Here is a 16,635-nt window from a genome sequence, read left to right as displayed (position 1 = left end):
GCTTAGAGCTGTGAGCCCTTTCGTGGTAAATGCTGGGATGTTTCCCTGTTAACATGTTGCAAACGGTTTAGCTCGAAATCCCCTTTCGCGCCTGGAGACTCGTGTCCTGCGAGTGCTCGGGGCGCGACTCGGCCTCGGGCGGGGACCTCGCTGGGTCCAAGTGGGCCGTGGTGGGATCCCGAACAACGTCTGTGGTTCCTGCGCTTGGAATGGGTTATTCAGTTTAGTAAGGGCTGGAATTGTCTGTGCTGGCGATGGAAACCAGAGCGACCATGATTTCCATTTCTGCTCCCGGTTCACCAGAGACGCAGCCCTGGGCTCAGTATCGGGGACTTCATGGGGCCAAGCGTGGATGGCATCACATAATTTGTTGTTAATTTCTAAATATTTTCCCATTTTCCTTATCTATATTCCCACAGCTATCCGAAAGAATGTTAGTGTTAAAGAAAAAACTTCAGTAATACTTGTTAAAGCTGATGAAATAAATTTATATTTTAAGGCGGGACAAGAAAAAAATTAAACATAAAATTTTCTGTGTTTGGACCTCCTCCCTCCATAACGTGCTGCGTGCATCTGCATTACGTGTTAACCAGAGCTCCTCAAAGATGGGGGTGCCTGCTCAATCATAAAGATCAATTTTTTTTTCTTTCTTCTTAAGCTAGTAATGTAACTTCTTAAAACAATAATGTTCTTTCCCAGCCCTGTAGGGGGTAATGATGACTTGCAGCTCGCTTTTTATGGGCTTACCTGGACTATGCATGCTTGGTGAACTTTCTGTAAAATATCAGTATGTCATTTTGATGTATGATCGTTTGTCTCAAAAATGTACTTGACTATGTCCTAGAGTTCTAACAGTCAGAGCTTTCTGAGAATCTGCTTCCCGACTTATAATCCTCAGTTTGGTTCAAATAAAAATTCCCTTTTTTCTTCTTAATTCAATTAACTATCAAGTTTTCTTCTTAACGTGACAGTTAATTGAATGTTCCTCGACAAAGCATCATAAGGAAGATTTTATTCTGGGGGTGGGCTCTCTCTCCAATTGGTATAGGAACCACTGCAGTGGGATTTTGTATTGGGTGAGAGAGATTGGGCTGAACTCCAAATACAGGATGAAGTGGGAATTTATAGCCAATGAGCAGGGTTGGGGGGGGGTGTCAGTGGATAGAAAATTACTAAGAGGAAGCATCATGGGTAAGGGGAATTCTGGCTAAACTGATGAGCAGGTTTCTTTCAGAAGACACTCCATGGTGATCAGACATCACCTGTGTAATAGTAGAGAATGAGGAACCTGAGCAGATATCGAGGGTGGTGGATTCTCGTTGAACTAAGTTAGCAGCATTCTTGCTAAAACTGGATTTTACAAGGAAGTGCATAGATGGGCATAAGAGAAGCTTTAGGAGCCTAAAGTTTGGTCAAGCAAAGAATGTTTGTCTTCAACCCAATCAAAAAATGACAGAAGACCTAAATAGATATTTCTCCAAAGAAGACATACAGATGGCCAAGAGGCACATGAAAAGCTGCTCAACATCACTAATCATTAGAGAAATGCAAATCAAAGCTACAATGGGTATCACCTCACACCAGTTAGAATGGGCATCATCAGAAAATCTACAAACAACAAATGCTGGAGAGGGTGTGGAGAAAAGGGAACCTTCTTGTACTGTTGGTGGGAATGTAAATTGATACAGCCACTATGGAGAACAGCATGGATGTTCCTTAAAAAACTAAAAATAGAATTACCATATGACTCTGCAATCCCACTACTGGACATATATCCAGAGAAAACAATAATTCAAAAAGACACATGAACCCCAATGCTCATTGCAGCACTATTTACAATAGCCATGTCATGGAAGCAACCTAAATGCCCAGCAACAGACAAATGGATAAAGAAGATGTGGTACATATATACAATGGAATATTAGCCATAAAAAGGAACGAAATTGGGTCATTTGTAGAGACGTGGATGGACCTAGTGACTGTCATACAGAGTGAAGTAAGTCAGAAAGAGAAAAACAAATACCGTGTATTAACACATATATGTGGAATCTAGAAGAATGGTACAGAACTGGTTTGCAAAGCAGAAATTGAGACACAGATGTAGAGAACAAATGTATGGATACCAAGGGGCAAAGGCGACTGGGGTGGTGGGTGGGATGAATTGGGAGATTGGGATTGACATATATACACTAATACATATAAAATAAATAATAGAAAAAGAATGTTTTAAGTTAATATCTATTTATTTTGGAAAATTTGAAGTTCATGCTGGCTAGAATTTGGCAAGATCAGATCCCAACTATTCACGCTACAGAGATTTTTCCAAAAGAAGACGCGCTTCTGATTTTCCCAGAACTGTGAAAGGAAAATCAAAATGGAGTCAGTATTGCTGAGAGAGTTCTCTAAAATGGAGCCAGGAGACCGTTAAGGAAGTGTGACCTAATGCATCTCTCAGCCTGGATGGAATCTGACCTTTTGACCTGATGAAGGCATCCAGAACATCTGCCAGAAACTCATGACAGCCTATCTACGTATTGCACCCCTACCCTAAAACAACTTGTGATTCCCAAGGACAAATAATTTCTGACTCTCATCAGCATTAATTACAATTCTCACCAGGCAAGTTTTAGCAACTTTGTGGCTTTTTGTCTTTATAAGCCCCTGACTCTTGCTGTTCTCCTGAACACTCCTCTGGGGTTACCAAGTCTGTGTCTCCTGAATTGCAATTCTTAAGACCCTCCAAAATAAACTCTTTTGTTGTTTGCAGCCTCCTGCATTATTTTTTGGTTGATAGAACAAATACCATCTTCTCCAAGTTTAACATTTTTTCATATTAACATGTGAACCAAAATCAATTTAAATTTTGGAAGATATCTTTTTCTTAGGCAGTAGAACTGGAACTACCCTGGGTTTCATATAGAGGAGGGGGAGCAGCTCTGCTCACTGCTCCTCCAGGTCTCTAGGGCTGAGTTCATGTCCCCCGAGCTCAGCTTACCCCTCTAATTGCATTGAAGAGCTTTCTGTAAATGCCTCTGTACCTAAAACTAGAGCTCAAGAATTCCCAGGTTTAAGCAGTCATGAGCAGTTTCTCTTTTTCTCAGCATTCCTCTTCTGCTGCCCCGGGTAGTCTTTTCCCATAATATGCACAGATGCATGTCCCCAAACCTAGGAGGTGGGAATCTCAGGCTATATAATATGGGAAAGGGGAGATGCAGGGAGCTTGGAGGACTGGTAGTTAATCCCTGGACGCTAAGTGAGACACCTCTACGCATCCCCTGATCACTTTCTGAGTGTCACTTAGTTGGACAGTTCTGTGGATCCCAGGTAGCCTCGTGCCCTTAAGTCTCTTAGGGTATTTCCCATAGAGGTTGGTGCTTACTTCACTTTGCAAGCCATACATTGAATTTAGAAAAAAAAAGTCTTTTCTTTTCTTCAGAAGGAGACTGCCTAAGTAAGCAGATTCCTGTAGAATGAGATAAAGTCCAGGAGGGCAAAGTTGGGAATGAAAAGGTTCCAGTAAAAAGGCCATGTGTGGACAAGACAGTAAAGCAGACCAGCATGTGTCCCATAAAGGAAATGCTGGTGCTTCTGTTCAAGGGAAATATGAGTAACACTGAAATGACCCCGCTGGCCATACCTGACGAGAGTTGAGCCATGTTAAGAACTGGTCCTTATCTTGTCAGCCATGCTTTCACAAGTTTCACTCGTAAGGATCCCTGGTGCACTTGTCAAACATGCAGAGTCCTGGTGTCCATCACTGACTAGAGAGGAAGGGCCACTGATTCATTCTCATTTCCACATTCTGCAGGGGATTAATAACCTTTGAGAACTGTGGCTGGTGTTTCTCAAGCCTCACAAATGCACGTGTGGTGTGCATGCAGTTTTTCCCACACCAATGACCGATACTCTGACACCAACTGGATGTCCTACCTTACTCTTTGGGCTGGAAAAAAATCTCTGGGTTTTGACAAACGCATAGTGTTGTGTGTCAGTAAAGAATTGCATGGCATATTTCTACCCCAACCCCACCCCATGAACTGATTACCATCTGTGTAGTTTTGCCTTTTCCAGAATGTTGTGTAAACTGGTCGCACTGTGTAGCCTCTTCAGAGTGGATTCTTTCACTTGGCAATGCATACATAAAATTCATCCATGTCTTTGCATGGGTTGATGGTCCATTCCTTGCTATTGCTGCATAGTACTCAACTGCATGGATAAGGATGAAAAATAATTTTCCCTATACATTTCTAGGTTCTTGGCTTAGGCCCTCCTGTAATAAGTGAGAAAAAACAGAAGTTTAATAGCATGTATACTTCTTGTATACTTGGGAGATACCCAGGAAAACTGAGTCACTCTCTGAAATGGCCCAAGCCATCACCTTAAGTGCCATCTTCAGCTAAAAACAGAAGAAAGATGTTGGGGGAACGGGGTACCCAGTTAAGGAAGGTTATTAGGCAAAGCACAAGGTGAGGCCCCAAAGTGGGGTCTGAACCCACCACACACCCAGGGTGACTGCCCACACTCAACAGGTTCCACATGTCCCCTCTGAGGGGACCAGCTCCCAGAGCCTCCTCTTAGGGGGATTCACTTTGCAAAACCTTCCCTTCAGCAGATTCACATTACAAAATCTTTTAACAGGATTCGTCTCACAATCCTTTTTTTTTGGCAGGGCAGTCACGTGGGAGGCTTGTCACCCTGCAGTGGGTTCAGTCTCACGTCACCAGGCCAGCTTTCCTGGGCCACACTCACCACCTGCTTGTCCATTCCCAGCTTAGGCCCAGAAATGCCCCCTCGGTCCCCACCCCACGGCTCCACCTGGGCACCCACTCCTATCCTGCCTGGTCCTTCCCTTCCGTGTCCCCTGCAGGGTCACCAGGAGCTTCCACCTGCCCCAGGCAGGCTGTCTGTTCTGTCCTGGGGAGGCCTCTGTGGTGTCAGGTGGAAGAAACAAGAGGTACCCGTGGGGCTTCCCCTCATGCAGCACAGTGGCCAGCACCCGTCTACTGACCTCATCACTCTGGATGGGCCCAGGCAGGGGCTCAGGGGGTCCGCAGTAGCTCTTTGTTCTCATCTCACCCCAGCACCACCCACCGGGGAGTTGCTAAGCAGCTGTGCTGCCTGCGAAGGGAGGACGCTCATTCACATGCCCCTCCCAGCCCATGGGGCTTTCGTGGGCAGGCCCTTCCCAGAATATGGAGCTCACCTGGGCAGGCACGCTGGCAGGGCTCAGCGCACAGGAACCGTGCCCATAGCCCTTGTTGCAGAGCACCCCCAGCCTGAGCACCTCAGAGCAGGATCTGAACTAACAAACAGCAGCTCCTGGACAGGGTGATCCTGGGCTTCACTCTGTGCGGCCTCCCTCTACCGGGTCTTCCAGAGGCTTCCACTGCAGCCGGGGCACCAGGCCTCCGTCTCCACCCACCACCCCTCCTCTCCCTGACTTCCAGATTCCTCCTGTGTGGAGAGGGTCTTCTTGAAGTTGTTTCCTACTCATGGGCCAGTTAAAATGATTAGAAAACAAGCCAGAGCTGCAGCCCCTTGTGTATCCTGACTCTCAGGACCCTACACCTGTTACTCGGACCTGGCTGGTACAGCAAGGCCAATTTTCTGTAACTATGAGCCCCTGATGGGCGAGGATTGGCTGGCCTGGGAAGCCTGACCCCGCCAGCCAGCCAGCCCTTCCCAGGTGTGCCTGGGTTGAGGTCAATATAACCACCCCGCCCACCTCTCCAGGCAGCAAGATTTCCTGTACCTGTGCCTGACACCATACTTCCTGCTCCATCAGCAGCCGCGGGACTGGGCTGGTGGGAGGGAGTGAGCGGCCACGGCCTTGTGGGTGTCCCGGCCTAAGTGGGGCTCTGCTGGACTGTCTATAGGAGTTGCCAGGCTGCCACCTGCCAAGGAAGAAGGTGTGTCACCCATACAGGCTGTTGAAAGTTCTCCCCAGGCAGAGGTGAGGAAGCAAGAAGAAAAGAAGTAGGAGCCAGGACAGGAGGGGTAACTCAGGTAGGTAAGTGGAAAGCTTTCCGAAGAGCATCTGGGCCAGGACCATCCCACATGGCCTGCAGGAGCCAATTCAGCAAGCGTGCTGTCCCTGGTGTGGCTCCAGGCCCTTTCCTCCAGCCTGTAAGGTCCTTGCACATATTTAGGTTTGCTTCCCTGGGAAGGGTGGATCTAGCTCAGGAGCAGCTGGCCTGGGGTTCAGCTAACGTCTACTCAGAGACGCCTCCGCAGGGCCCACGAGCTTTCCAATGAGGACCCTCCTTGTGGGGACTGCTGGCTGCATGTGAGAAAATTCCCCACCTCCGACCATCTTCAGAATTATTCATCGGTGTAGTAAGTGTCCTGATTGGGTTTTATCTGTGTAACTGGCGGGTTCTTAATTAGCAACGTGAATGGTGACATTAAATAGCCTCATCAGGGTTGAGATACCTCCCCCCACATTTACAGGTGTAAGGACATGGGCAGGCCGTGGGCAGCCGGCACCCTTAGGGATGGACTTCCGACTGACCCCTCCACATTCTGGTGTCCAGCCACTGCTTTAGAATTTCTGGGGGCCCAATGCTGACTCTAAGGGTTCTGCAATGCAGCCTCTGTCTGCCTTTAGTGAGACCCACACTTCCAGGATCCTACCAAGCAGGGTCTGTGTGACTGTTCTGTGGCTTCTGTAACAAATGACCACAAGCTGGGTGGTTTAAATCAACGGGAATTCATCCTCCCCCAGTCCTGGAGACCAGACATCTGAGATCAAGGTGTTGTAAGGATGAAGTCCCTCCAGAGGCTCCAGGATAGGGTTCTTCCTGCCTTTTCCAGTCTGTGGGTTCCAGGCGTCCCCAGGCTTGCAGCTGCATCCCTCCCATCACTGCCTCCATCTTCACGTGGCTTCTCCTCTGTGTCTGTCTCTCCTCTTTTGTCTCCTATAAGGACTTTGTCAATGGGATTGAGGGCTACCCTAATCCAAGATGACCTCACCTCGAGATCCTTAACTACATCTACAAAGACCGTTTTTCCCAGAAATGGTCCTGTTCATGTGTTCTTGGGGGCCATCATCTTTTGGGGCCACCATTCAACCTGTTATCTGTGTATAAAATAACCCACATTTTAGGAGATTACTAAGGTCCCGTATAGACTGGCACAGACAGCAGCCATGTGGGTGGGGGTCTGGGGAGAATGAGAACCCTGGCATCACCTGGAAAGGATCAAGGCCTGGTTTCATCAGAAGGTGAGCTCTTCCACCACAGGGCCCGTGAAAGCAGCGACTCCATCCTGTCCGTGGAAAGGGACCTAGTGCCAAGTGCGGAAGTGGCTACCTTGCAAAGCTGGCTCTTCTGGGATTTCATGATCAATAGGTTACAGTCATGTAACCAATAACTATGGGCTTGGAGGAATTGCTTTCTGGCACGTGATGACGGCACTGTCACTTTAGGCTCATCAAGCCTAGAATAGGAATGTTTGAAGGAGAAGAGTTCCGGAGATTGCGAAACTTTGTTGTCAAGGAAACCAAGCAGTTTTGTCAAGGTTGTCAAGGAACCTTCCCCTTTAAGCCAAAGGCAGAGCTCGGGGAGCTGAACTCCAGGGATATTTTAAAGGGGCTGCTCTGAAGCACCATTACAAGAGTGGTGGTCTCAGCCTGGGCTATGGTTTGAGAAAAGTGTGATCAAATTAAGCCGTACTTTCTGTTACAGTTGGGGAGGGTTTTGTAAAGCACTTCGGCTTTTAGGGCAAATGTTTGTTACTGGAACAAAGTGTCCCCTCCAAAATGGGCTGAAGCTCAAGGTGCCTCTGTCCCCTTCATGTGAAAGTCCAGGGCAGGTGGGTGCCAGGGCCCAGGATGTGTCCACCTTGTTTCTCCTCCTTGCTTCTAGGTGAGGGGTCCAACCAGCAGGGTGGGGTGACCATATGGGCACCATGCCCTCCATCCTAGGATGCAGGCTGGCCAAGGCCCTCACCACCTCCACCCCTTCCCCTTGGTAACATGAGACACAGTGCCACAGACATTTTGGTGGTCCCAGTTGCAAAGGGTGGGATCGCTGGGAGGTGCAGGGTAGCCGGGAGCAAGAAAAATGAAAACAGGCTCACCTGTGGCAGAGTTGCCAGGACGCTAACCCACAGTCCCTGTGGGCTAATGAAATGTGATTACACATCAGCATAAGCTCTTCGATGCTTTGTGGTTCTGGAAATCCTATAGGAGGTGGTTCACAGCAGGTGAAGCTAATGCCCTCAGTGGAGGTGGTGAAGCCAAAGGTCTGCAGTTCAGACTGGAGGTGCCAATGTGGGTGTATATACAGGACAAAACCATCTCGTGTGAGTGTAGTTCAGGCACGTTTAATACCATCCTGCTTAGGAACTAACATGTGCCTTGGTCCCTCCTTTCCTCAAGTCCCACGGGGGTGATGTGGTGGCCGAGGGAGAGACCACTCCTACAGTGACTGTGTCCCAGCTGGGGAAGCCTTCTCCGCTCCCTTTGATCGGGCAGCGGCAGTGCCAGCTCCCTCTTGAGGTGAGCAGTTCTGGGTCTGTCCCGGGAAGGCCCCATTTGGTCCTGCTCGGTTACACCAGGTGTCTGGGGCTCAGCAACCAGGGGAGGTGGGGAGCAGCAGGATCACAGTCCACTGAGGGACCTGTTAGCCCCCAAGGTCTCCTGGCCTGCTGAGGTGCTCAGTGTCAGGGAACCTAGGAACCGGCAGACTAGCGGGGATGCCGGGGACTCTCAGGGCCATGGGGGATGCCTCCCCCACCAGACACTCCAGCAAATGAGGGAAAACCTTCGGGGGATCACAGAAGGGAGAGAGTCAAGGTCTTGTTTGTGCTTCAGAAAGACCACATTGGGGTGGGACGTGAGATGCACCGTGGGGTGAGGAGCTTTGTCAGGGCCTGATGGAGAAATCAGGCACAAGATCGGGCTTGGGCCAGGGCTGTGGCTGTAGAGGGGAATTAGTGTGGGGACTGGCCACAGACTCTGGAGGAGTTGCTGACAGTCACTGGGGCACAAGGAGGGGGGAGACTGGGAAACCCCAGTGTTATTGAACCAAACTTGGGTCTGCTTGCCCCAGTGAAGTAAAGCCAACCTACTGACACCGGTTGTGGGGAAGGAAAGTGCAGCTTTAATTGTAAAAGCGCCAATACAAGGAGGACGGGTGGCCTGTGCTCTAAAACCCGAATTCCCTGAGGGATTCAGTAAAGCATTTTAAAGGCCAGTTTAAGGAGGTGGGTCACAAGGTATGTGATCAGCTGGTGCACAGTTCTCTGGATGATGGTGAGGTAACAGGGCATTTAACGTTGTAAATTCTTAGGCACCAGAAGCTCTGGGGCTACCTGTTCATGATCATCAAGTAGTTAATTTCTTCCACTTGGTGGTGGTTTTAGCATCTGTGAAACAACTCGGGAAGCATGCATCAGATACTATTATCCAGGTACTTCAGGGAGGAGCTACAGCAGAGGATATGGGGGAGGGGTCTGTCCTGGGAAGGCCCCATAGGGTCCTGCTCGGTTACACCCGGTGCCTGGGCTCGGCAACCTGGGAAGCTGGGGCTGCTCCTGGGTGTGGGGAGCTGTGGGATCCCAGTCCTCTGAGGGACCTGTTAGCCCCCAAGGTGAGATGGGGATGTGGTGGCTGGACAGAGGCGTCTGGCCTGGAAGAGGGGTCCGGGCTGGAAATGTCACTGGAATCATCGCAGGGAGGGAGAGGAAAGGCTAATGGGGGCATGTAGGTCACAGCAGACCACGTGCAGGTGACTGCGGTCCTGTTGGAAGCAACTCAGAGCCGAAAAGGAGTGGCCATCAGGGGCTCAGCTTCATTCTCTTGTTCCTTTGCTTATCTGTAACTTCCCACTCCCACGGTGAGGAGCCTGGCTCCCACCATCTGCCATTTATCAATTCATTTCTCCTCTTCAGGTTACATGTGCAGAGGTTTCCTAATTGTTAGCTACTACACTCTGGAAAGAACTTCATAAAATAAAGCCCACTGTTTATGTACGGTCCATTTTGCCTTTAGTCTACAGATTCTGTTCATTTCCAAAGGTAACTTAGGTCAGCACCTTATACCCCATCCCCTACAGTGAGTTTTTTTCCATGCGTTTCTAATGCAGTTAGATGCTGTCGCATTGTGTTTCACCCTGTGGCACTCTTACACCCTAAATAACTAAATTGAATAGATTATGATTAACCCTCTGGGCTATACAAGTCTGTGGGCTTACACAAATGCACAGTGCCATGTATCCCTCCTAAAGTATCACTTCAAACCAGTGAAGCGATCTGCTTATCATCTATGTGGCTTTGCTTCCCAGAATGGCATCAAGGGGGTCACACTGTGTGCAGCCCCTCAGACTGGACACTTTCACTTAGCAGTATATACTGAAGATTATCCATGTCTTTCCATAGGTTGATGGCGCATTCCCTTCTGCTGTTGAGTAGTATTCCATTGCACATGTATGGGAGAAAAAACAATTCTCACAAACTCTGCACGAGTGGCCTCTCCTTCAGCCATTACATCGCCTCGTGTGACTGGAGGGAAGGAAGGACCGAGGCACATGTTAGTTCCTAAGCAGGATGGTGTGGGCTCAGTCATGTCCCCCCAAATTCACATGCTGAATCCCTAACCCCCAGGACCCCAGGATGTGGCTGTATTTGGAGATGGGGTTTTTAAAGAGGTGATTACGGTAAAAATGAGGTCACTAAGGGTGGATCCTAATCCAATAGGATTGATGTCCTACAAGAAGAGATTAGGGCACAGATAGGCACAGGGGGAGACCATGTGAGGACCTGGGGAGAAGATGGCTGTCTAAGCACCAAGGAGAGAGGCCTCAGGAGAAGCCAGCCTGCAGACACCTTGGTCTCAGACAGCATCCAGGACTGGGAGTTAGGTCTGTAATTCAAGCTGCCCAGTCTGTGGTATTTGTTACAGCGGTCCTGAGCAGACTCATGTGCAGGGTAACTCAGGGCTCACACGGGACAGAGCCCACTCTCCATCCCCCTGTACGTGAGTTACAGAAGCCCCAGGAACTGAGGAGGGGGTCCCTGATGGGAGGCACAAGACAGAAGATGCTAGGCATTAACATGACTGCATTCATGTTAAAAGTGCCTGAAGTCCAATCACACGAGAAGGTTTTGTCCTGTATGTACATCGGCACCTTCAGTCTGAACTGCAGATCTTTGGCTTCACCAACTCCACTGAGGTCATTAGCTTCACCTGCTGTGGACCGTCTCCTACAGGATTTCCAGAACCACAAAGCATCGAAGCTTCATAGGACCCAGAGTCTGTGCGTTAGCGTCCAGGTGACCCTCACAGCAGAGCCGCTCAGCTGCCCGTCAGAAACCATTTCCCTTTTGCCTGTTCATGGCTACCCTGCACCTCCCAGCCTTCCCACCCCTTACAGCTGAGGCGCAGTTTCTCGTGTTACCAAGGGGAAGGGGTGGAGGTGGTGAGGGCCTTGGCCAGCCTGCATCCTAGGATGGAGGGCATGAAGCCCAGCTGGTCACCCCACCCTGCTGGTTAGAGCCCTCACCTGGAAGCAAGGAGGAGAAACAAGGGGGGCAGAGCCCGGGACCTGACACCCACCTGCCCTGGACTCTCACAAGGGGACAGAGACATCTTGAGCTTCAGCCCAGTTTTGGGAGACACTTTGTTCCAGCAACAAACTTTGCCTTAAAAGCCAAGGTGCTTTACAAACCCCTCCCCAGCTGTCACAGAAAGCCAGGCTTCATCTCATCACACTTTTCGCAAACCCCAGCTCACGCTGAGACCACCTCTCAGGTGATGGTGCTTCAGAGCAGCGACTTTAAAAGATCCCTGGAGTTCAGCTCTCCCAGCCCTGCCTTCAGTGTAAGGGAGAAGTTTCCTTGACAAACCTGCTCAGTTTCCTTGACAACCAAGCTTCACAATCTCCCAAACTCTTCTCCTTCAAATATTCCTATTCTAGGCTGGATGAGCCTAAAGTGACAGTGCTGTCATCATGTGCCAGAGCGTGACTCCTCCAAGCCCGTAGTTACTGGTTACATGATGCTATTGATGATGAAATCCCAGAAGAGCCAGCTTTGCAACATAACCATTTCTGGACTCGCCACTGGGTCCCCTTCCACGGACAGAGTGGAGTTGTTGTTTCCACAGGCCCCGTGGTGTAAGAGCTCATCTAATGCAGCCAGGACTTCATCCTTTCCAGGTGATTCCAGGGTCCTCATTCTCCCCAGACCCTCACCCACGTGGCTGCTGTCTGTGCCAGTCTATATGGGACCTTGGTAATCTCCTAAAATCAGGGTTATTTTATACACAGGTAATGGGTTGAATGCTGGCCCCGAAAGATGTGCTCCCCCCAGAACACGTGAACAGGACCATATCTGGGAAAAGGGTCTCTGTATATGTAGTTAAAGATCTAGAAGTGAGGTCATCTTGGGTTAGGGTGGCCCTCAATCCAATTGAGAGAGTCCTTATGAGAGACAAAAGAGGAGAAACACAGACATAGGGGAGAAGCCACGTGAAGAGAGAGGCAGAGATGGTAGGGATGAAGCCTTAAGCCTGGGGATGCCTGAAGCCCCCAGAAGCTGGAAAAGGCAGGAAGAACCCTATCCTGGAGCCTGTGGAGAGACTTCCGCCCTGCAACACCTTGATCTCAGATGTCTGGTCTCCAGGACTAGGGGAGGATGAATTCCCGTTGATTTAAACCACACAACTTGTGGTCATTTGTTACAGAAGCCACAGAATGGTCACACAGACCCTACTCTGTAGGATCCTGGAAGTGTGGGTCTCATTAAAGGCTGACAGAGGCTGGATTGCAGAACCCTTAGAGTCAGCACTGGGCCCCAGAAATCCTAAAGCAGTGGCTGGACACCAGAATATTGAGGGGTCAGTCGGAAGCCCATTCCTAAGGGTGCCGGCTGCACACAGTATCCCCAGGTTTTTATGCCTGTACCTGTTGGGGGTAAGTATTTCCATCCTGAATCAGGACTTCTGATGTCACCGTTCACGTTGCTAATTAAGAACCCACTAGTTACACAGATGAAAACCCTATCATAACACTTGCTCCAGTGGTAAACAATTCTGAAGTTGGTCAGAGGTGGGAAATCGTCTCCCATTCAGCCAGCAGTCCCCCCGCAAGGAGCGTCCTCATTGCAAAGCTGGAGGACCATGCCGAGGCATCTCTGAGTAAACGTGAGCTGAGCCCCAGGCCAGCTGCTGCTGAACTTTTCCCACCCTTCCCAGGTAAAACACCTGAATATGTACAAGGACTTGAAAGCCTAGAGGAAGGGCCGTGGAGCCACACCAGCGACAGCACGCCGGCTGACTTGGTGCCTGCAGGCCAGCCAGGATTGTCCTGGCCCCGGGCGCTCTTCTGGAAGCTTTCCATTTCCCTGCCTGAGGTACCCCTCCTGTCCCGGCCCCCACTGCTTTTTCCCTTCCTCACCTCTGCCCAGGGAGAAATTCCAGCGGCAGGTATGGGTGACACATCCTCTTCTTTAGCAGGTGGCAGCCTGGCAACTCCTGTAGAAAGTCCAGGAGAGCCCCACTCACACCGGGCCACCCACAGAGCCGTAGCCCCTCACTCCCACCTACCAGCCCAGCCCTGACACTGCTGACGGGGCAGAGAATATGGCGTCAGCCACAGCTGCAGGTACTCTTGCTGCCTGGAGCGGTGTTTATATAGACCTCAACCCAGGCACACCTGGGGAGGGCTGGCCAGCCGGGTCAGGCTGCCCAGGTCAGCCAATCCTTGCACATCAGGGACTCAGAGTTGCAGAAAATGGGCCTTGCTGCACCGGCCAGCTCCAAGGAACAGGTGTGGGGTCCTGAGGGTCAGGATAGACACGGAGCTGCAACTCTGCTTGTTTTCTCAACATTTTGTCTGGTCCATGAGTGGGAGACAACTTCAAGAAGACCCTCTCCTAATGAGAAGAAGCCAGGAGTAAGGGAGAGGAGGGGTGGTGGGTGGAGACAGAGGCCTGGTGCCCCAGCTGCAGTGGAAGCCTCTGGAAGACCCGGTGGAAGGAGGCCGCACAGAGTGAAGCCTAGGGTCACAGACCTGTCCCGGAGCTGCTGTTTGTCAGTTCAGGTCCTGCTCTGAGGTGCTTTGTATCAGCTCTGGCCAACAGGTGGGCTGGGGGTGCTCTGCAATGAGGGCTACGTGCACAGTTCCTGTGTGTCCAGCCTTGCTGGGTGCCTGCCCAGCTGACCTCCATACCCTGGTAGGGGCCTGACCACGAGAGCCCCGTGGGCTGCTGGGTGTCGGCCCAGGTGAGCTCCATACCCGGGGAGGGGCCTGACCACGAGAGCCCCGTGGGCTGCGAGCGGGGGCGTATGTATAAGCGTCCTCTCTGTGCAGCCAGCATAGAGTTACTTAGCAACTTCCCTGTGGGCTGTGCTGGGGTGAAATGAGAACCAGGAGATGCCACGGACCCCTTGAACCCCTGTCCATCTAGAGTGATGAGGTCAATAGGTGGGTGCTGGCCACTGTGCTGCATGAGGGAGACCCCACAAGTACCTCTTGTGTCTTCCACCTGACACCACGGAGGCCTCCCCAGGACAGAGCAGACAGCCTACCTGGGGCAGGTGGGAGCTCCTGGTGACCCTGCAGGGGACATGAAAGGGACGGACCAGGCAGGAGGGGGTGGGAGCCCAGGCAGAGCCATGGGGCTCGGGGCCGAGGGGGTCTTTCTGGGTCTGAGCTGAGAGTGGACGTGCAGGTGGTGAGTGTGATCCAGGAAAGCTGCCCTGGTGACGTGAGGCTGAACCTGCTTCAGAGTGACAAGCCTTCCGGATGATCCCAAAACAAGATAGTGAGACGGATCCTGTTAGAAGAAGGTAAGTGAATCCCCCCAAGAGGAGGCTCTGTGAGCTGGTCCCGGGAGGGGGGTGAAGGCAACAGGTGTGGAAGCTGCGGAGAGTGGGCAGTCCCCCTGGACAGGTGGCGAGTGCAAACGCCACTCCGTGGTCCCACGTCTGTGCTTCCGGCTGGATTACTTGGCTTCCCGGAGCCTCAGCTTCCTAGTCTGCTCGTGGGGTGATGAGTGAGATTCTCTGACTCTTTTTCACTGTCTGCCCCTCGAGCCTGTGAGAAATGGAGTATTTCTTGCCATCTCAGTAAACAAAGGCTGTCACAGTCATCAGCACTTGCAGCCCTCCAGTGTGAGCCGCGGGCCCGGAGGAACTCAGGATATGCAAATACAGAATGCAGGCCCCAGAGAGCTGAGGTGCACATCAAAGGAAGGATTTCAGTGAGCCCAGACTCTGGCATCTTCGCATACAAAGAAAAGCGCTACATTCCTCACGTTGGGAGAGCTGGTTTTCCTTAGTTAACAATCACCTTTTAATGTTCCCCATTACCTGCGCCAGGCCCCTGCCCTGTCCCCTACCCCGCCCTGCGGGGGTACTTTAGCTCAGGGAAGAAGGAGCGCAGAGGGGCTCGGCTGAATAAGGGCCCTGCGAGCCTCGGGAGGAGTTTTCGGCCGCTTTCCCCGCAGTCGGGAGGAGGGACGCTGACGAGGCAGCCGGACCCTGCGCCTCCCTTGCCCCGTTTCCCCTCAGGACGCTCAGGCTGACCCCCTCCCCACGCCCCCCAGGCCCCGCGAGCCAGGCCGAGGGCAGGGGCGAGAGGTGGGACTGAAGTTCCCCGGACCAGACGCTGGGGGCCGCTCTTTCTACACAGCAGCGGCGGGTGGCAGCGAACCCCTGCCCCTCGGAAGCTGGTCTTGCGCTGCCGCCCAAGCACCGGACCAGGCGGAGGGTCGGCGCCCACTTACCCGGCCCGCCGTCCGCACGACTGTCGCGGCTTCGGCCGCCGGGGCCCCTCCAGAGCCGGCAGCCTCAGTGAGGCCGCCCTCCCCTCGGGCTCCCGGGCAGCTCCGTGACGGCGGAGGGAAAAGACCCCGAGCGGCAGTTCCAGCTCTGCGGAGACGCGGGCTCCTTTCTGGGCACAGGGCGTGGGACCGCTCTGCCCCGAGGCCTTCCGGGAGGGAGGGGACGTTGGGGGAGGGAGCCGCCAGGAGCGCAGGGCCCCTTCGGGCGTCCTGGAGGGGCGGCCCGGCCTGGGGGCCCCGCCCACTGTGGCCGCAGCCCAGGCCTGTTTTCTGTAATCCTACACAAAAACGTTAGAAAGATAGATACACAGTCTACAGTAAATATTCACAAATGATTGTTGCTGTTGTGCTTACTATTCTATTAAACGTGTAAAATCCATAAAACACTTTATGTTCAAAGTTAAATATGAATTTTTACCTTTCCTTATTGTCTACTATTCACAATTGTGGTTAACGAATCAGAGACTGTGGCATCACTAGTTAAAAATGAGCTTGTTAAAAAAAAAAATGGAATTCAGGCCCACCAGAACTACTGAATCAGAATCTGCACTTTTACAATCTCCCCAGTGTACTTGTGTACCCATGAATAGTTGAAAGGTACATTTCTACCTCGACATGTCTTTTCTGTCTGAAAACTACACACATTTTAACCAGTTTGATATAAATAAAACACTCAAAAATGCATATACCTGTGTTGAAACCACCATTTTATCATTTCTTTTCCAGATAAGTATAGTCTCTATACTGGTTTTGTGGATCACATGCCATACTCTTTTCTTATAGTTAGAAATAAGGTAGAGAATGTTACTTTGTGAAAAAATATATATATAAGTGGATAATTCAAGACAC

At 51.2% G+C, this 16,635-nt stretch overlaps 1 long non-coding RNA gene across 1 annotated transcript; it reads right to left on the bottom strand.

Moving 5' to 3' along the window:
* Positions 1-1,584: 1,584 nt before the first annotated feature.
* LOC137216125 (uncharacterized) lies at positions 1,585-16,055 on the bottom strand. The gene is made up of 3 exons (XR_010939599.1): positions 15,730-16,055; positions 4,046-4,206; positions 1,585-3,802 (listed from the first exon to the last, which is right to left on the bottom strand). It is a non-coding gene; the product is annotated as an uncharacterized lncRNA (long non-coding RNA).
* Between the last annotated feature and the right edge of the window lie 580 nt (positions 16,056-16,635).

Source organism: Pseudorca crassidens, chromosome 21 (assembly GCF_039906515.1).
Source record: "Pseudorca crassidens isolate mPseCra1 chromosome 21, mPseCra1.hap1, whole genome shotgun sequence".
NCBI lineage: Eukaryota > Metazoa > Chordata > Mammalia > Artiodactyla > Delphinidae > Pseudorca > Pseudorca crassidens.
This window is presented reverse-complemented; position numbering and strand designations above follow the sequence as displayed.